Below are 6,625 nucleotides of genomic sequence, written 5' to 3'. Positions count from 1 at the left end.
GACATATCTTCAGAAACAACCAAAAAACTAGTAATAAAATGGCAATAAATACATATCTATTAATACCTACTTTGAATGTAAATGGAATAAATGCTCTAATCTAAAGACATTGGGTGACAGAGTGGAAAAATATAAGACCCATCTATATGCAGCTTACAAGACACTCATTTTTGACCTAAAGACACCTGCAGATTGAAAGTGAAAGGATGGAGAAACATCTATCATTCAAATGGATGTCAAAAGAAACCCAGAGTAGCAATACTTATATCAGACAAAACAGACTTTAAAACAAAGAGTATAACATGAAAAAAAAAAGTATATAATAATAAAGGAGAGAATCCAAAAAAAATATAACAATTGTAAATATTTATGCACCAACACAGGAGCACCCAAATACATTAAATAATTACTAGCAGGAAGCTTTGCAGAATGCTCAGTGAGAAGTAGAGGATTGGTGGCTGCCAGAGCTGTGCCCAGAATTGTGTTCCTTCTTCCTCTCCCACACTGACCTCAGCCCACTCATGAGCTGTAGAAAATGGTGAAAGAAACCACTTAGTATGTTTTTGGAGTCAAACCCAATGCCACCTAGGAAGAATTAAAAAAGGCTCACAGGAAACTAGCCTTTAAGTACCACCCAGATAAAAATCCAAATGAAGGAGAGAAGTTTAAACAGATACAAGCTTATGAAGTGTTCTTTGATGCAAATAAAAGGGAATTATATGGCAGAGGAGGAAAGCACACAATTAAAGAAGGTGGAGCTGGTGGTAGTTTTGGCTCCCTTATGCAGATCTTTAATACAGTTTTTGGAGGAGGAGGAAGGATGCAGAGAGAAAGGAAAGGTAAAAAATGTTGTACATCAACTCTCAATAACCTTACATTTATAAAATGGTACAACAAGAAAACTAGCTCTGCAAAAGAACATGATTTGTGGCAAATGTGAGGGCTGAGGTGGAAAGAATGTGGCCCCGATTATGGAGGTACTGGAATGCAAAGAAGCATTCATCAGATAGGACCTGGAATGGTTCAGCAAATTCAATCTATGTGCATGGAGTGCCGGGCCATTGAAAATGGATCATCTGTAAAGATAGATGTAAAAGCTGCAGTGGAAGGAAGATAGTTCAAGAGAAGAAGATTTAGAAGTTCATATTAACAAAGGAATGAAAGATGGCCAGAAGATAACATTCCATAGTGAAGGAGACCAAGAAGAAGGAGTGGATCCAAGGGATATTATCATTGTTTTAGATCAGAGGGACCATGCTGTGTTACTGAGCAAGAAAAAGACCTTTTCATGTGTATGGATGTACAGCTGGTTGAAGCACAGTGTGGCTTTCGAAAACTAATATGTACTCTTGACAACTGAAACATCATCACCACCTCTCATCCTGGTCAGACTGTCGAGTATGGAGACATCAAGGATGTGCAAAATGAAGGCATGCCAATTTATCATAGACCATATGAAAAGGGTTGCCTAATCATGGAATTTAAGGTAAACTTTCCTGAGAATAACTTTGTCTCTCCTGATAAACTCTCTTTTCTGGAAAAACTCCTACCTGAGAGGAACGAAGTAAAAGAGACTGATGAAACGGAGCAGGTAGAACTGGTGAACTTTGATCCAAATCAGGAAAGGTGGTGTCATCACAATGGAAAATCATATGAAGATGATCAACATCATCCTCGGGGTGGTGATCAGTGTCAGATATCTTAATGGAGTCAGTGAATACCACTGGCATTTTATATATACTAGTGAATGAGTAAAGGACTATAATCATAGCTCACTAATTGCTATAGTTTTCAATATTCAACTATAGTAGTGTTTTAGTGAAATGAATAATAAACTCAAATATAAAGCTAAAAAAGTAAAAAATAATAAAAACATAAAGGAACTAATTGATTATGATATAATAATAGTAGGAGATTTTAACACCCACTTACATCAATGGACAGATCATCTAAACAGAACATCAATGAGGAAACAATGGCTTGCAAAGACACCCTGGAATAGATGGATTTAACAGATATTTTCAGAAAATTACATCCTAAGAAGCATAATACATGTTTTCAAGGGGACATGGGTCATTCCCAGAATAGATCACATAATAGTACACAAGACCAGCTGCAACACATTTAGGTAAATCAAAATAATATGAATATTTTCTGACCACAACACTATGAAATAACTCAACCACAAGAATGAATCTAGAAAGATCACAAATACATGGAGGTTAAATAACATGATACTAGACAATGAATGGACCAACCAAGAAATAAAAGAAGATATAAGAAAAGTACATGGAAACAAATCAAAATGAAAACACGAAAGTCCAAAACCTCTGGGATACAGCAAAAGCAGTTGTAAGACAGAGCTTCATACCAATACAGGCTTACCACAAGGAGCAAGAAAAAGCTCAAACAACTTAACCTTACACCTAAAGGAGCTAGAAAAAGAATAACAAACAAAGCCTAAAAATAGCAGGAGGAAGGAAATTATAAAGATTTGAGCAGAAATAAATGGTATAAAAACTAAAAAAAGAAAAAAAGAAAAAAAAAAAACAAAAGCAGGACAGATCAATGAAACTAGGAACTGTCTCTTTGAAACAAAAGAAAACAAAAAATTTGATAACCTCTACCCAACCTTATCAAGACAAAATATAGAAAGGACTCACATAAGTAAAATCACAAATGAGGAGAATAACAACTGATACCACAGAAATACAATTATAAGAGAATATTATGAAATAATATATGCCAACAAATTGAACAACCTAAAAGAAGTGAATAAATCCCTGGAAATATAGAAACCAGCAAAACTGAAACAGTAAGAAATAGAAAATTTGAAGAGAATAATTACCAGCAAGGAAATTGAATCAGTATTCAAAGAGCTCCCAAAAATCAAAAGTCCAGTATCAAATGATTTCACAGGTGAATTCTACCAAAGATTTAAAGAAGAGTTAATATCTATTCTTCTCAAGCTATTGCAAAAAAATAGAAAAGAATGGAAAACTTCCAAACTCAGTCTATGAAGCCAACATTACCCTGATACCAAAACCAGAAAAAGATACTACTAAAAAATGTACAGGCCAATATCCCTGATGAACATAGATGTAAATATTCTGAACAGAGTATTAGCCAACTGACTTTAACAATACATTAAAAAATAATTCACCATGATCAAGTGGGATTTATTCCTCTGTTGCAGGGTGGTTCAGTATTGCAAATCATTCAATGTGATACAGCACATCAATAAAAGAAAGGATAGGAACCATATGCTCATTTCAATAGATGCAGAAAAAGCTTCTGACAAAGTATAACATCCACTCATGATAATAACCCTCAACAAAATAGATTTAGAGGGAACATGCCTCAACATTCTAAATGCCATATATGAAAAACCCACAAGTAAAATCACCCTTAATGGGGAAAAAGTTAGAGCATTTCCCCTAAGATCAGGAATAAGGCAAAGATGTCTATTCTTGACACTTTTATTCAACATAGTACTAGAAATCCCAGCCACAACAATTAGACAACAAAAGGAAATAAAAGACATTCAAGTCAGTAAAGAAAAACTTTTTATATTTGCAGATGATATGATACTATATATAAAAAACCCTAAAGACTCCACCAAAAAAACTGCCAGAGACTGATAAATGAATTCAGTAGTTGCAGGATACAACTATATATATAGTATATATATACACACCAATAATGAAGAAGTAGTTGCAGGATACAAAATCAATGTACAGAAATATTATACATATATATGTATACACACACACACACACACACATGTTTTCTGACCACAACACTATATATACCAATAATGAAGTAGAAAGAGAAATTAGAAAATCAATATCATGTACAAGTGCACCCAAAATAACAAGATACCTAGGAATAAATCTAGTCATAGCAGTAAAGACCTCTACTTTGAAAACTATAATATCTTGATGAAAGAAATTGAAGATGACACTAATGAATGGAAAGACATTCCATGCTCATGGATTGTAAGAATATTGTTAAAATGTCTGGGGCATCTGGGTGGCTCAGTCGGTTAAGCATCTGACTTTGGCTCAGGTCATGATCCTGCAGTTCGTGAGTTCGAGCCCTGCATCAGGCTCTGTACTGACAGTTCAGAGCCTGTAGCCTGCTTTGGATTCTCTCTCTCTCTCTCTCTCTCTCTCTCTCTTTCTCTCTTGCTCGCTCGCTATCTTTCTCTCTGCGTCTCCCTCACTCATACTCTCTCACTCTCAAAAATAAACATTTAGAAAAACTTTTAAATGTGTATAACACCCCAAGCAATCTACAGATTTAATGCAATCCCTAGCAAAATACCACCAGCATTTTTCACAGAGCTAGAACAAACAACCCTCAAATTTTTATGAAACCACAAAAGACCCTAAATAGATACAGCTATCTTGGAAAAGAACAAAGCTGAAGGCATCACAATTCTGGACTTTAAGCTATATAACAAAGCTATAATAATCAAACAGTATGGTACTGGCACAAAAATAGAGGAACACATCAAGAAAACAGAACAGAATATTTAAAAAGAAGCCCACAATTATAAGGCAATTAATCTTCAACAAAGCAGGAAAGAAATCCAATAGGAAAGAGACAGACTCTTTAACAAATGGAATTGCGAAAACTCAACAGCAACATGCAAAAGAATGACACTTGACCACTTTCTCATACAATCACAAGAATAAACTCAAAATGGATTAAATCTGAGAACTAAACCCATAAAAGTCCTATAAGAGAACACAGGCAGTAATTTCTTTGACAATGGCTATAGTAACTTTTCTCTAGATATCTCTTTTGAGGCAAGGGAAACAAAAGAAAAAATAAACTATTGGGACTAATTCAAAATAAAAAGCTTCTGCACAGGGAGGAAAACAATCAATAAAACTAAAGACAACTTATGGAATGCAAGAAGATATTTGCAAATTACATATCCTATGGAGAGTTAGTATCCAAAACATATAAAGAACTTATAAAACTCAACACCCACTAAAAAAGTCACCCACTAAAAAAGTGATGAAGTCATGAACAGATATTTTTCCAAAGAAGACATCCAAAGAGCAAACAGACCCATGAAAAGATGCTCAAAATCATAAGGAAAATGCAAATCAAATCTACAATGAGATATCACCTCACAACCGGTCAGAATGTGTAAGGTCAACAACACAAGAAACCTTAGGTGTCAGTGAGGATATGAGAAAAAGGAGCTGTCTTACACTGTTGGTAGGAATGCAAAATACTATAGCCACTCTGGAAAACAGTACAGAAGTTCCTCAAAAAATTACATATACAACTACCTAATAATCCACCAATTACACTACTGGGTATTTACCCAAAAATACTGAAACAATAATATCAAGAGATATGTGCACCCTGATGTTTATAGCAACATTATCCACACTAGCCAAGAGTCCATCGACTGATGAATGGATAATGGTGTGGTATATATATATACAAGGGAATATTATCCAGCCATAAAAATGAATGAAATCTTGCCATTTGCAAAGATATAATGCTAAGTGTAATAAGGCAGAGAAAGACAAATACCATATCATTTCACTCATATGTGGAATTTTAAAAACAAAGAAAAAAGCAAAGAGAAAAATAAAAGAGTGAGACAGACACAAATCAAGAATCACTCTCTTATTTACGAAGAACTGATGTTTAACAGAGGGGAAGGGGCAGGGTGATGGGTTAAACAGGTGATGGGGATTAAGGAGTGCCCTTGTCATGATGAGTACAGTCATGATGAGTACTTGTATTATGAATCACTATATTTTAGGGGTGGAACTAAGAACACTGTATGTTAAATAAGTGGAATTGAAATAAAACCTTAAAAAACTAATCAACAAACAAAAAACATAAACAATATACTTATGATGTGTGCTAAATATTTTAGAGAGTTGTTGAATCATTATACTGTACATCTGAAAACTAATATAACATTGTATGTTAATTATACTTGAACTTTAAAGAATAAAAATTATAAAAACAGAACTTCACACTGGAAGAACTGGATTAGATCCACACAAGTTGTTTTCTCTGAATGAGCACTCTAAAGTCACGTTAGGTACCAAATCACATAATGGACCTCTACATTGTTTCACCAGTGCTAATACTACCTGAGCATTTCCTTACACTGGTCAAGAGCAGAAGCTCCGTTAGCTTCCTTTGGATGGGGTATAGAATGCTGATTCCAGCCTTCTCTCTGCCTGTTTTCATACGAGAGGACTATGTGATTAGAACTGGAAGTCAACTGGGAAAAATTATATTCATCTGTTTCTCCCTTATTCTATCTTCCCTGCCTATAGAGGAAAACTAGATTTTTCTCCTTTAATTTAACAAAGAGAAACTATAACAGTACTATTTTACCTAGTTATAATTTGTAGACCCTGACAACTCCCATAAATCCCAAGGATCACAGGAGAAGCAAACTTATTTCTTGAACCTAAAAAGAAAGAATTATTAGTATTTCCTGGAATATGAAAGTATGTGTATAATCTTTGATAACTCACAATTGGTATAAGTAAAACTGTCCTCCTTCCCTTAAATGGTAAAACCAAGCATTCACATAAATATTCAAATTCAATGTATTACATATATTATACTAAAT

General features: G+C 34.3%; 1 pseudogene; it reads left to right on the top strand.

The window, feature by feature from the left end:
• The first annotated feature begins 535 nt into the window (after positions 1-535).
• Positions 536-1,705, top strand: LOC144239530 (dnaJ homolog subfamily A member 1 pseudogene; annotated as a pseudogene).
• Positions 1,706-6,625: the final 4,920 nt, after the last annotated feature.

The sequence above is a fragment of the Crocuta crocuta genome, unplaced genomic scaffold (assembly GCF_008692635.1).
Source record: "Crocuta crocuta isolate KB4526 unplaced genomic scaffold, BGI_CrCroc_1.0 scaffold790, whole genome shotgun sequence".
In the NCBI taxonomy this organism is placed as follows: Eukaryota; Metazoa; Chordata; class Mammalia; order Carnivora; family Hyaenidae; genus Crocuta; species Crocuta crocuta.
This window is presented reverse-complemented; position numbering and strand designations above follow the sequence as displayed.